This window comes from Thalassophryne amazonica, chromosome 13 (genome assembly GCF_902500255.1).
Source record: "Thalassophryne amazonica chromosome 13, fThaAma1.1, whole genome shotgun sequence".
Classification (NCBI taxonomy): domain Eukaryota; kingdom Metazoa; phylum Chordata; class Actinopteri; order Batrachoidiformes; family Batrachoididae; genus Thalassophryne; species Thalassophryne amazonica.
The window spans coordinates 1,824,567-1,839,251 of NC_047115.1; the positions used below are offsets into that span (position 1 = coordinate 1,824,567).

The window sequence follows — 14,685 nt, forward strand, 5'->3', positions numbered from 1 at the left end:
AGAGACAGAGAAAAAAACAGACAGAGAAAAAACACAGAGACAGAGAAAAAACACAGAGACAGACGGAGAAAAAACACAGAGACAGACGGAGAAAAACACAGAGACAGACGGAGAAAAACACAGAGACAGAGAAAACATAGAGACAGAGAAAAAACACAGAGACATAGAAAAAACACAGAGACAGAGAAAAACACAGAGACAGACGGAGAAAAACACAGAGACAGACAGAGAAAAAAACACAGAGACAGACGGAGAGAAAAACACAGAGACAGAGAAAAAACACAGAGACAGAAGGAGGAAAAACACAGAGGACAGACAGAGAAAAAACACAGAGACAGACAGAGAAAAACACAGAGGACAGACAGAGGAAAACACAGAGACAGACAGAGAAAAACACAGAGACAGACGGAGAAAAAACACAGAGACAGAGAAAACATAGAGATAGAGAAAAACACAGAGACAGAGAACAAAACACAGAGACAGAAAAACAAGAGACAGACGGAGAAAAAACACCGAGACAGACAGAGAAAAAACACAGAGACAGACGGAGGGAAGAAAACACAGAGACAGAGAAAAAACACAGAGACAGGAAAAAAACACAGAGACAGAAGGAGAAAAACACAGAGACAGACAGAGAAAAACAAACAGAGACAGACAGAGAAAAAACACAGAGACAGACAGAGAAAAAACACAGAGACAGACGGAGAAAATCACAGAGACGGAGAAAAACACAGAGACGGAGAAAAACCACAGAGACGGAGAAAAAACACACAGAGATAGAGGAAAAAACACAGAGACAGACAGAGAAAAACACAGAGACAGACAGAGAAAAAACACAGAGACAGACGGAGAAAAACACAGAGACAGAGAAAACACAGAGACAGAGAAAAACACAGAGACAGAGAAAAACAGAGACAGAGAAAAACACAGAGACGGAGAAAAACACAGAGACAGACGGAGAAAAACACAGAGACAGACGGAGAAAAACAAAGAGACAGACGGAGAAAAAACACAGAGACAGACGGAGAAAAACACAGAGACAGAGAACAAACACAGAGACAGAGAACAAACACAGAGACAGACGAAGAAAAAACACAGAGACAGACGGAGAAAAACACAGAGACAGACAGAGAAAAACACAGAGACAGACAGAGAAAAACACAGAGACAGACAGAGAAAAACACAGAGACAGACAGAGAAAAACACAGAGAAAGACAGAGAAAAACACAGAGACAGAGAAAAAACACAGAGACAGAGAAAAAAAACACAGAGAAAAACACAGAGACAGACAGAGAAAAACACAGAGACAGAGAAAAAACACACAGAGACAGACAGAGAAAAACACAGAGACAGAGAAAAAAAACACAGAGACAGACAGAGAAAAACACAGAGACAGAGAAAAAACACAGAGACAGAGAAAAACACAGACAGAGAAAAAACACAGAGACAGAGAAAAACACAGAGACAGAGAAAAAACACAGAGACAGACGGAGAAAAACACAGAGACAGAGAAAAACACACAGAGACAGACAGCGAAAAACACAGAGACAGAGAAAAAACACACAGAGACAGACAGAGAAAAACACAGACAGAGAAAAACAGAGACAGAGAAAAACACAGAGACAGAGAAAAAACACACAGAGACAGACAGAGAAAAACAGAGAGACGGAGAAAAAACACAGAGACAGAGAAAAACACAGAGACAGATGGAGAAAAACACAGAGACAGATGGAGAAAAACACAGAGACAGATGGAGAAAAACACAGAGACAGAGAAAAAAACACAGAGACAGACGGAGAAAAACACAGAGACAGATGGAGAAAAAACACAGAGACAGACGGAGAAAAACACAGAGACAGAGAAAAAACACAGAGACAGACAGAGACAGAGAAAAACAGAGTCAGAAAAACACAGAGACAGAGAAAAAACACACAGAGACAGAGAAAAACACAGAAACAGAGGAAAAGCACAGAGACAGAAAAAAAAACACACAGAGACAGACAGAGAAAACACAGAGAGACAGACGGAGAAAAACAGAGACGGAGAAAAACACAGAGACAGATAAAAAACACAGACAGATAAAAACACAGAGACAGAGAAAAAACACAGAGACAGATAAAAAACACAGAGACAGAGAAAAACACAGAGACAGATAAAAAACACAGAGACAGAGAAAAACACAGAGACAGAGAAAAAACAGAGACAGACGGAGAAAAACACAGAGACAGAGAAAAAACACAGAGACAGACGGAGAAAAACACAGAGACAGATGGAGAAAAACACAGAGAGACAGACGGAGAAAAACACAGAGACACAGACGGGGAAACACAGAGAGACAGACGGAGAAAAACACAGAGAGACAGACGGAGAAAAACACAGAGACACAGACGGGGAAACACAGAGAGACAGACGGAGAAAAACACAGAGAGACAGACGGAGAAAAACACAGACAGACGGAGAAAAACACAGAGACAGAGAAAAAACAGAGACAGACGGAGAAAAACACAGAGACAGAGAAAAACACAGAGACAGAGAAAAACACAGACAGAGAAAAAAACACAGAGACAGAGAAAAACACAGACAGAGAAAAAACACAGAGACAGAGAAAACACAGAGACAGACGGAGAAAAAACACAGAGACAGACGGAGAAAAAACACAGAGACAGACGGAGAAAAACACAGAGACAGAGAAAACATAGAGACAGAGAAAAACACAGAGACATAGAAAAACACAGAGACAGAGAAAAACACAGAGACAGACGGAGAAAAACACAGAGACAGACAGAGAAAAAACACAGAGACAGACGGAGAAAAACACAGAGACAGAGAAAAAACACAGAGACAGAAGGAGAAAAACACAGAGACAGACAGAGAAAAAACACAGAGACAGACAGAGAAAAAACACAGAGACAGACAGAGAAAAACACAGAGACAGACAGAGAAAAACACAGAGACAGACGGAGAAAAACACAGAGACAGAGAAAACATAGAGATAGAGAAAAACACAGAGACAGAGAAAAAACACAGAGACAGAAAAACACAGAGACAGACGGAGAAAAACACAGAGACAGACAGAGAAAAACACAGAGACAGACGGAGAAAAACACAGAGACAGAGAAAAAAACACAGAGAGACAGAGAAAAAACACAGAGACAGAAGGAGAAAAACACAGAGACAGAAGGAGAAAAAACACAGAGACAGACAGAGAAAAAACACAGAGACAGACAGAGAAAAACACAAGAGAGACCGACGGAGAAAATCACAGAGACGGAGAGGGAAAAACACAGAGACGGAGAAAAACCACAGAGACGGAGAAAAAACCACACAGAGATAGAGGAAAAAACACAGAGCAGACAGAAGAAAAACACAGAGACAGACAGAGAAAAACACAGAGGACAGACGGAGGAAAAACACAGAGACAGAGAACACACTAGAGACAGAGAAAAAACACAGAGACAGAGAAAAACAGAGACAGAGAAAAACACAGAGACGGAGAAAAACACAGAGACAGACGGAGAAAAACACAGAGACAGACGGAGAAAAACAAAGAGACAGACGGAGAAAAAACACAGAGACAGACGGAGAAAAACACAGAGACAGAGAACAAACACAGAGACAGAGAACAAACACAGAGAAAGAAGAAGAATAAACACAGAGACAGACGGAGAAAAACACAGAGACAGACAGAGAAAAACACAGAGACAGACAGAGAAAAACACACAGAGACAGACAGAGAAAAACACACAGAGACAGACGGAGAAAAACACAGAGAGACAGACAGAGAAAAACACAGAGACGGAGAAAACACAGAGACGGAGAAAAACACAGAGACGGAGAAAAACACAGAGACGGAGAAAAACCACAGAGACAGAGAAAAACCACAGAGACAGACGGAGAAAAACACAGAGACAGACAGAGAAAAAACACAGAGACAGACAGAGAAAAACACAGAGACAGACAGAGAAAAACACAGAGACGGAGAAAAAACACAGAGACGGAGAAAAACCACAGAGACAGAGAAAAACCACAGAGACAGACGGAGAAAAACACAGAGACAGACGGAGAAAAACACAGAGACAGACAGAGAAAAACACAGAGAGACAGACGGAGAAAAACACAGAAAGACATTCAGAGAAAAACACAGAGAGACATTCAGAGAAAAACACAGAGATAGACAGAGAAAAACAGAGAGAGACAGATGGAGAAAAACAGAGAGAGACAGACGGAGAAAAACACAGAGACACAGACGGGGAAACACAGAGAGACAGACGGAGAAAAACACAGAGACAGAGAAAAACACAGAGACAGAGAAAAAACACAGAGACAGACTGAGAAAAACACAGAGACAGATGGAGAAAAACACAGAGAGACAGACGGAGAAAAACACAGAGACACAGACGGGGAAACACAGAGAGACAGACGGAGAAAAACACAGAGAGACAGACGGAGAAAAACACAGAGACACAGACGGGGAAACACAGAGAGACAGACGGAGAAAAACACAGAGAGACAGACGGAGAAAAAACACAGAGACAGACGGAGAAAAACACAGAGACAGAGAAAAAACAGAGACAGACGGAGAAAAACACAGAGACAGAGAAAAACACAGAGACAGAGAAAAACACAGACAGAGAAAAAACACAGAGACAGAGAAAAACACAGACAGAGAAAAAACACAGAGACAGAGAAAAACACAGACAGAGAAAAAACACAGAGACAGAGAAAAACACAGAGACAGAGAAAAAACACAGAGACAGAAGGAGAAAAACACAGAGACAGACAGAGAAAAAACACAGAGACAGACAGAGAAAAAACACAGAGACAGACAGAGAAAAAACACAGAGAGACAGACGGAGAAAATCACAGAGACGGAGAAAAACACAGAGACGGAGAAAAACCACAGAGACGGAGAAAAAACACACAGAGATAGAGGAAAAAACACAGAGACAGACAGAGAAAAACACAGAGACAGACAGAGAAAAACACAGAGACAGACGGAGAAAAACACAGAGACAGACAGAGAAAAAACACAGAGACACACAGAGACAGAGGAAAAAACACAGAGACAGAGAAAAACAGAGACAGAGAAAAACACAGAGACGGAGAAAAAACACAGAGACGGAGAAAAACACAGAGACAGACGGAGAAAAACACAGAGACAGACGGAGAAAAACACAGAGACAGACGGAGAAAAACAAAGAGACAGACGGAGAAAAACACAGACAGACGGGAGAAAACACAAGAGACAGACAGAGAAAAACACAGAGAGACAGACGGAGAAAAACACAGAAAGACATTCAGAGAAAAACACAGAGAGACATTCAGAGAAAAACACAGAGACAGAGAAAAAACACAGAGACAGAGAAAAAACACAGAGACAGAAGGAGAAAAACACAGAGACAGACAGAGAAAAAACACAGAGACAGACAGAGGAAAAAACACAGAGACAGACAGAGAAAAACACAGAGAGACAGACGGAGAAAATCACAGAGACGGAGAAAATCACAGAGACGGAGAAAAAACCACAGAGACGGAGAAAAACACACAGAGATAGAGGAAAAAACACAGAGACAGACAGAGAAAAACACAGAGACAGACAGAGAAAAACACAGAGACAGACGGAGAAAAACACAGAGACAGAGAAAACATAGAGACAGAGAAAAACACAGAGACAGAGAAAAACACAGAGACAGAAAAACACAGAGACAGACGGAGAAAAACACAGAGACAGACAGAGAAAAAACACAGAGACAGACGGAGAAAAACACAGAGACAGAGAAAAAACACAGAGACAGAGAAAAAACACAGAGACAGAAGGAGAAAAACACAGAGACAGACAGAGAAAAAACACAGAGACAGACAGAGAAAAACACAGAGACAGACAGAGAAAAAACACAGAGAGACAGACGGAGAAAATCACAGAGACGGAGAAAAACACAGAGACGGAGAAAAACCACAGAGACGGAGAAAAAACACACAGAGATAGAGGAAAAAACACAGAGACAGACAGAGAAAAACACAGAGACAGACAGAGAAAAACACAGAGACAGACGGAGAAAAACACAGAGACAGAGAAAACACAGAGACAGAGAAAAACACAGAGACAGAGAAAAACAGAGACAGAGAAAAACACAGAGACAGAGAAAAACACAGAGACGGAGAAAACACAGAGACAGACGGAGAAAAACACAGAGACAGACGGAGAAAAACACAGAGACAGACGGAGAAAAACAAAGAGACAGACGGAGAAAAACACAGACAGACGGAGAAAAACACAGAGACAGACAGAGAAAAACACAGAGAGACAGACGGAGAAAAACACAGAAAGACATTCAGAGAAAAACACAGAGAGACATTCAGAGAAAAACACAGAGATAGACAGAGAAAAACAGAGAGAGACAGATGGAGAAAAACAGAGAGAGACAGACGGAGAAAAACACAGAGACACAGACGGGGAAACACAGAGAGACAGACGGAGAAAAACACAGAGACAGAGAAAAACACAGAGACAGAGAAAAAACACAGAGACAGACGGAGAAAAACACAGAGAGACAGATGGAGAAAAACACAGAGAGACAGACGGAGAAAAACACAGAGACAGACGGAGAAAAACACAGAGACAGACAGAGAAAAACACAGAGAGACAGACGGAGAAAAACACAGAAAGACATTCAGAGAAAAACACAGAGAGACATTCAGAGAAAAACACAGAGATAGACAGAGAAAAAACAGAGAGAGACAGATGGAGAAAGAGACGAGAGAGAGACAGATGGAGAAAAACACAGAGACACAGACGGGGAAACACAGAGAGACAGACGGAGAAAAACACAGAGACAGAGAAAAACACAGAGACAGAGAAAAAACACAGAGACAGACGGAGAAAAACACAGAGACAGATGGAGAAAAAACACAGAGAGACAGACGGAGAAAAACACAGAGACACAGACGGGGAAACACAGAGAGACAGACGGAGAAAGGAAAAACACAGAGAGACAGACGGAGAAAAACACAGAGACACAGACGGGGAAACACAGAGAGACAGACGGAGAAAAACACAGAGAGACAGACGGAGAAAAACACAGAGACAGACGGAGAAAAACACAGAGACAGAGAAAAAACAGAGACAGACGGAGAAAAACACAGAGACAGAGAAAAACACAGAGACAGAGAAAAACACAGACAGAGAAAAAACACAGAGACAGAGAAAAACACAGACAGAGAAAAAACACAGAGACAGAGAAAAACACAGACAGAGAAAAAACACAGAGACAGAGAAAAACACAGAGACAGAGAAAAAACACAGAGACAGACGGAGAAAAACACAGAGACAGACGGAGAAAAACACAGAGACAGACGGAGAAAAACACAGAGACATAGAAAAACACAGAGACATAGAAAAACACAGAGACAGAGAAAAACACAGAGACAGACGGAGAAAAACACAGAGACAGACAGAGAAAAAACACAGAGACAGACGGAGAAAAACACAGAGACAGAGAAAAAACACAGAGACAGAAGGAGAAAAACACAGAGACAGACAGAGAAAAAACACAGAGACAGACAGAGAAAAAACACAGAGACAGACAGAGAAAAACACAGAGACAGACAGAGAAAACACAGAGACAGACGGAGAAAAACACAGAGACAGAGAAAAACATAGAGACAGAGAAAAACACAGAGACAGAGAAAAAACACAGAGACAGAAAAACACAGAGACAGACGGAGAAAAACACAGAGACAGACAGAGAAAAAACACAGAGACAGACGGAGAAAAACACAGAGACAGAGAAAAACACAGAGACAGAGAAAAAACACAGAGACAGAAGGAGAAAAACACAGAGACAGACAGAGAAAAACACAGAGACAGACAGAGAAAAAACACAGAGACAGACAGAGAAAAAACACAGAGAGACAGACGGAGAAAATCACAGAGACGGAGAAAAACACAGAGACGGAGAAAAACCACAGAGACGGAGAAAAAACACACAGAGATAGAGGAAAAAACACAGAGACAGACAGAGAAAAACACAGAGACAGACAGAGAAAAAACACAGAGACAGACGGAGAAAAACACAGAGACAGAGAAAAACACAGAGACAGAGAAAAACAGAGACAGAGAAAAACACAGAGACAGAGAAAAACACAGAGACGGAGAAAAACACAGAGACAGACGGAAGAAAACACAGAGACAGACGGGAGAAAAACAAAGAGACAGACGGAGAAAAACACAGAGACAGACGGAGAAAAACACAGAGACAGACAGAGAAAAACACAGAGAGACAGACGGAGAAAAACACAGAAAGACATTCAGAGAAAAACACAGAGAGACATTCAGAGAAAAACACAGAGATAGACAGAGAAAAACAGAGAGAGAGACAGATGGAGAAAAACAGAGAGAGACAGACGGAAGGGAGAAAAACACAGAGACACAGACGGGGAAACACAGAGAGACAGACGGAGAAAAACACAGAGACAGAGAAAAACACAGAGACAGAGAAAAAACACAGAGACAGACGGAGAAAAACACAGAGACAGATGGAGAAAAACACAGAGAGACAGACGGAGAAAAACACAGAGACACAGACGGGGAAAACACAGAGGACAGACGGAGAAGAAAACACAGAGAGACAGACGGAGGCGAAAACACACGAGACACAGACGGGGAAACACAGAGAGACAGACGGAGAAAAACACAGAGAGACAGACGGAGAAAAACACAGAGACAGACGGAAAAACACAGAGACAGAGAAAAAACAGAGACAGACGGAGAAAAACACAGAGACAGAGAAAAAACACAGAGACAGAGAAAAACACAGACAGAGAAAAAAACACAGAGACAGAGAAAACACAGACAGAGAAAAACCACAGAGACAGAGAAAAACACAGAGACAGAGAAAAAACACAGAGACAGACGGAGAAAAACACAGAGACAGACGGAGAAAAACACAGAGACAGAGAAAACATAGAGACAGAGAAAAACACAGAGACATAGAAAACACAGAGACAGAGAAAAACACAGAGACAGACGGAGAAAAAACACAGAGACAGACAGAGAAAAAACACAGAGACAGACGGAGAAAAAACACAGAGACAGAGAAAAAACACAGAGACAGAAGGAGAAAAACACAGAGACAGACAGAGAAAAAACACAGAGACAGACAGAGAAAAACACAGAGACAGACAGAGAAAAACACAGAGACAGACAGAGAAAAACACAGAGACAGACGGAGAAAAAACACAGAGACAGAGAAAACATAGAGACAGAGAAAAACACAGAGACAGAGAAAAAACACAGAGACAGAAAAACACAGAGACAGACGGAGAAAAACACAGAGACAGACAGAGAAAAAACACAGAGACAGAGAAAAAACACAGAGACAGAAGGAGAAAAACACAGAGACAGACAGAGAAAAAACACAGAGACAGACAGAGAAAAAACACAGAGACAGACAGAGAAAAAACACAGAGAGACAGACGGAGAAAATCACAGAGACGGAGAAAAACACAGAGACGGAGAAAAACCACAGAGACGGAGAAAAAACACACAGAGATAGAGGAAAAAACACAGAGACAGACAGAGAAAAACACAGAGACAGACAGAGAAAAACACAGAGACAGACGGAGAAAAACACAGAGACAGAGAAAACACAGAGACAGAGAACAAACACAGAGACAGAGGAAAAACAGAGACAGAGAAAAAACACAGAGACGGAGAAAAACACAGAGACAGACGGAGAAAAACACAGAGACAGACGGAGAAAAACAAAGAGACAGACGGAGAAAAAACACAGAGACAGACGGAGAAAAACACAGAGACAGAGAACAAACACAGAGACAGAGAACAAACACAGAGACAGACGAAGAAAAAACACAGAGACAGACGGAGAAAAACACAGAGACAGACAGAGAAAAACATACAGAGACAGACAGAGAAAAACACACAGACAGACAGAGAAAAACACAGAGACAGACAGAGAAAACACACAGAGACAGACGGAGAAAAACACACAGAGACAGACGGAGAAAAACACAGAGAGACAGACGGAGAAAAACACAGAGACGGAGAAAAACACAGAGACGGAGAAAAACACAGAGACGGAGAAAAACACAGAGACGGAGAAAAAACACAGAGACGGAGAAAAACACAGAGACAGAGAAAAACACAGAGACAGAGAAAAACACAGAGACAGACGGAGAAAAAACACAGAGACAGACGGAGAAAAACACAGAGACGGAGAAAAACCACAGAGACAGAGAAAAACCACAGAGACAGACGGAGAAAAACACAGAGACAGACGGAGAAAAAACACAGAGAGACAGACGGAGAAAAACACAGAGAGACAGACAGAGAAAAACACAGAGAGACTGACAGAGAAAAACACAGAGACTGACGGAGAAAAACAGAGAGACAGATGGAGAAAAACACAGAGACAGATGGAGAAACACACAGAGAGACAGACGGAGAAAAACACAGAGATAGACAGAGAACAACACAGAGAGACAGACAGAGAAAAACACAGAGAGACAGACGGAGAAAAACACAGAGAAACAGACGGAGAAAAACACAGAGACAGAAGGAGAAAAACACAGAGACAGAAGGAGAAAAACACAGAGACAGACAGAGAAAAACACAGAGACAGACGGAGAAAAACACAGGCAGAGAAAAACACAGAGACGGAGAAAACACAGAGACTGAGAAAACACAGAGACAGAGAAAAACACAGAGATAGAGAAAAAACACAGAGACAGAGAAAAAACACAGAGACAGAGAAAAACACAGAGACAGAGAAAAACACAGAGACAGAGAAAAAACACAGAGACAGAGAAAAAACACAGAGACGGCGAAAAACACAGAGACAGAGAAAAACACAGACAGAGAAAAAACACAGAAACAGAGAAAAACACAGAGACAGAGAAAAAACACAGAAACAGAGAAAAACACAGAGACAGGGAAAAAACACAGAGACAGACGGAGAAAAAACACAGAGACAGAGAAAAAACACAGAGACAGACGGAGAAAAAACACAGAGACAGAGAAAAAACACAGAGACAGACGGAGAAAAACACAGAGACAGAGAAAAAACACAGAGACAGACGGAGAAAAACACAGAGACACAGAGAAAAACAGAGAGACAGATGGAGAAACACACAGAGAGACAGATGGAGAAACACACAGAGAGACAGACGGAGAAAAACACAGAGATAGACAGAGAACAACACAGAGAGACAGACAGAGAAAAACACAGAGAGACAGACGGAGAAAAACACAGAGAAACAGACGGAGAAAAACACAGAGACAGAAGGAGAAAAACACAGAGACAGACAGAGAAAAACACAGAGACAGACAGAGAAAAACACAGAGACAGACGGAGAAAACACAGGCAGAGAAAAACACAGAGACGGAGAAAACACAGAGACAGAGACGGGGAAACACAGAGAGACAGACGGAGAAAAACACAGAGGCAGACGGAGAAAAACACAGAGAAACAGACGGAGAAAAACACAGAGAAACAGACGGAGAAAAACACAGACAGAGAAAAACACAGAGACAGAGAAAAAACACAGAGACAGATGGAGAAAACATAGAGACAGAGAAAACACAGAGATAGAGAAAAACACAGAGATAGAGAAAACCACAGAGACAGAGAAAAACCACAGAGACAGAGAAAAACCACAGAGACAGACAGAGAAAAACACAGAGACAGAGAAAAACACAGAGACAGAGAAAAACACAGAGACAGACGGAGAAAACACAGACACAGACGGAGAAAAAACACAGAGACAGACGGAGAAAAACACAGAGAGACAGACGGAGAAAAACACAGAGAGACAGACGGAGAAAAACACAGACAGAGAAAAACACAGAGACAGAGAAAAAACACAGAGACAGACGGAGAAAAACACAGAGACAGAGAAAACACAGAGACAGAGAAAAAACACAGAGACAGACGGAGAAAAACACAGAGACAGAGAAAACACAGAGACAGAGAAAAACACAGAGATAGAGAAAAACACAGAGATAGAGAAAAACACAGAGACAGAGAAAAACACAGAGATAGAGAAAACCACAGAGACAGAGAAAAACCACAGAGACAGAGACGGGGAAACACAGAGAGACAGACGGAGAAAAACACAGAGGCAGACGGAGAAAAACACAGAGAAACAGACGGAGAAAAACACAGAGAAACAGACGGAGAAAAACACAGACAGAGAAAAACACAGAGACAGAGAAAAAACACAGAGACAGATGGAGAAAAACACAGAGACAGAGAAAACACAGAGACAGAGAAAAACACAGAGATAGAGAAAAACCACAGAGACAGAGAAAAACCACAGAGACAGAGAAAAACCACAGAGACAGACAGAGAAAAACACAGAGACAGAGAAAAACACAGAGACAGAGAAAAAACACAGAGACAGACGGAGAAAAACACAGAGACAGACGGAGAAAAAACACAGAGACAGACGGAGAAAAAACACAGAGACAGACGGAGAAAAACACAGACAGAGAAAAAACACAGAGACAGAGAAAAACACAGAGACAGACGGAGAAAAACACAGAGACAGAGAAAACACAGAGACAGAGAAAAAACACAGAGACAGACGGAGAAAAACACAGAGACAGAGAAAACACAGAGACAGAGAAAAACACAGAGATAGAGAAAAACACAGAGATAGAGAAAAACACAGAGACAGAGAAAAACACAGAGATAGAGAAAACCACAGAGACAGAGAAAAACCACAGAGACAGACAGAGAAAAACCACAGAGACAGACAGAGAAAAAACACAGAGACAGACGGAGAAAAAACACAGAGACAGACAGAGAAAAACACAGACACAGAGAAAAGACACAGAGAAAAGACACAGAGACAGAGAAAAGCACAGAGACAGAGAAAAGCACAGAGACAGAGAAAAACACAGAGACAGAGAAAAACAGAGAGACAGAGGAAAAAACAGAGACAGAGAAAAAACATAGAGACAGAGGAAAAAACAGAGACAGAGAAAAAACACAGAGAGAGAAAACACAGAGACAGAGAAAAAACACAGAGACAGATGGAGAAAAACACAGAGACAGATGGAGAAAAACACAGAGACAGACAGAGAAAAACACAGAGACAGAGAAAAAACACAGAGACAGACAGAGAAAAACAGAGACAGAGAAAAAACACAGAGACAGACAGAGAAAAACACAGAGACAGAGAAAAAACACAGAGACAGAGAAAAAACACACAGAGACAGACAGAGAAAAAACACAGAGACAGAGAAAAAACACAGAGATAGCGAAAAAAACACAGAGACAGACGGAGAAAAACACAGACACGGAGAAAAACACAGAGACAGAGAAAAACACAGAGATAGCGAAAAAACACAGAGACAGACGGAGAAAAACACAGAGACAGAGAAAAAACACAGAGACAGACAGAGAAAAAACACAGAGACAGAGAAAAAACACAGAGAGACAGATGGAGAAAAACACAGAGAGACAGACAGAGAAAAACACAGAGATAGACAGAGAAAAACAGACAGACGGAGAAAAACACAGACACACAGAGAAAAACAGAGAGAGACAGACTGAGAAAAACACAGAGAGACAGACGGAGAAACACACAGAGAGACAGACGGAGAAACACACAGAGACACAGACAGGGAAACACAGAGAGACAGACGGAGAAAAACACAGAGAGACAGACGGAGAAACACACAGAGAGACAGACGGAGAAACACAGAGAGACAGATGGAGAAAAACAGAGATACAGATGGAGAAAAACACAGAGAGACAGACGGGGAAACACACAGAGAGACAGACGGAGAAACACACAGAGACGGACGGAGAAAGCACAGAGACGGACGGAGAAAAACACAGAGAGACAGACGGAGAAAAACACAGAGACACAAACAGGGAAACACACAGAGACACAGACAGGGAAACACACAGAGAGACAGATTTAGAAAAACACAGAGAGACAGATTTAGAAAAACACAGAGAGACAGATGGAGAAAAACACAGAGAGACAGACGGAGAAAAACAGAGAGACAGACGGAGAAAAACACAGAGACACAGACGGGGAAACACACAGAGAGACAGACGGAGAAAAACACAGAGAGACAGAGAAAAACAGAGACAGACGGAGAAAAACACAGAGGGACAGACAGAGAGAAACACACAGAGACAAACAGAAAAACACAGAGACAGAGAAAAACAGAGAGACAGATGGAGAAAAACACAGAGAGACAGACGGAGAAACACACAGAGAGACAGACGGAGAAACACACAGAGACAGACGGAGAAAAACACAGAGAGACAGACGGAGAAAAACACAGAGAGACAGACGGAGAAAAACACAGAGAGACAGACGGAGAAAAACAGAGAGACAGACGGAGAGAAACAGAGAGACAGACGGAGAGAAACACAGAGACAGACGGAGAAAAACACAGAGAGACAGACAGATAAAAACAGAGAGACAGACGGAGAGAAACAGAGAGACAGACGGAGAAAAACAGAGAGACAGACGGAGAAAAACACCAAGAGACAAACGGAGAAAAACACAGAGACAGACGAAGAAAAACACAGAGACACAGAGAAATACACCGAGATGGAAAACACAAATGGACGGAGGACAGACGAGTTATGAATGTAACTGAGGTTCTTTGAATTCTTGCTGACCAGAGAAAATCAAAGGACT

General features: G+C 41.8%; 1 protein-coding gene across 1 annotated transcript in view; it reads left to right on the top strand.

The window, feature by feature from the left end:
• Positions 1–14,685, top strand: part of sptbn1 (spectrin, beta, non-erythrocytic 1) — a 163,659-nt gene that overhangs the window by 94,172 nt on the left and 54,802 nt on the right.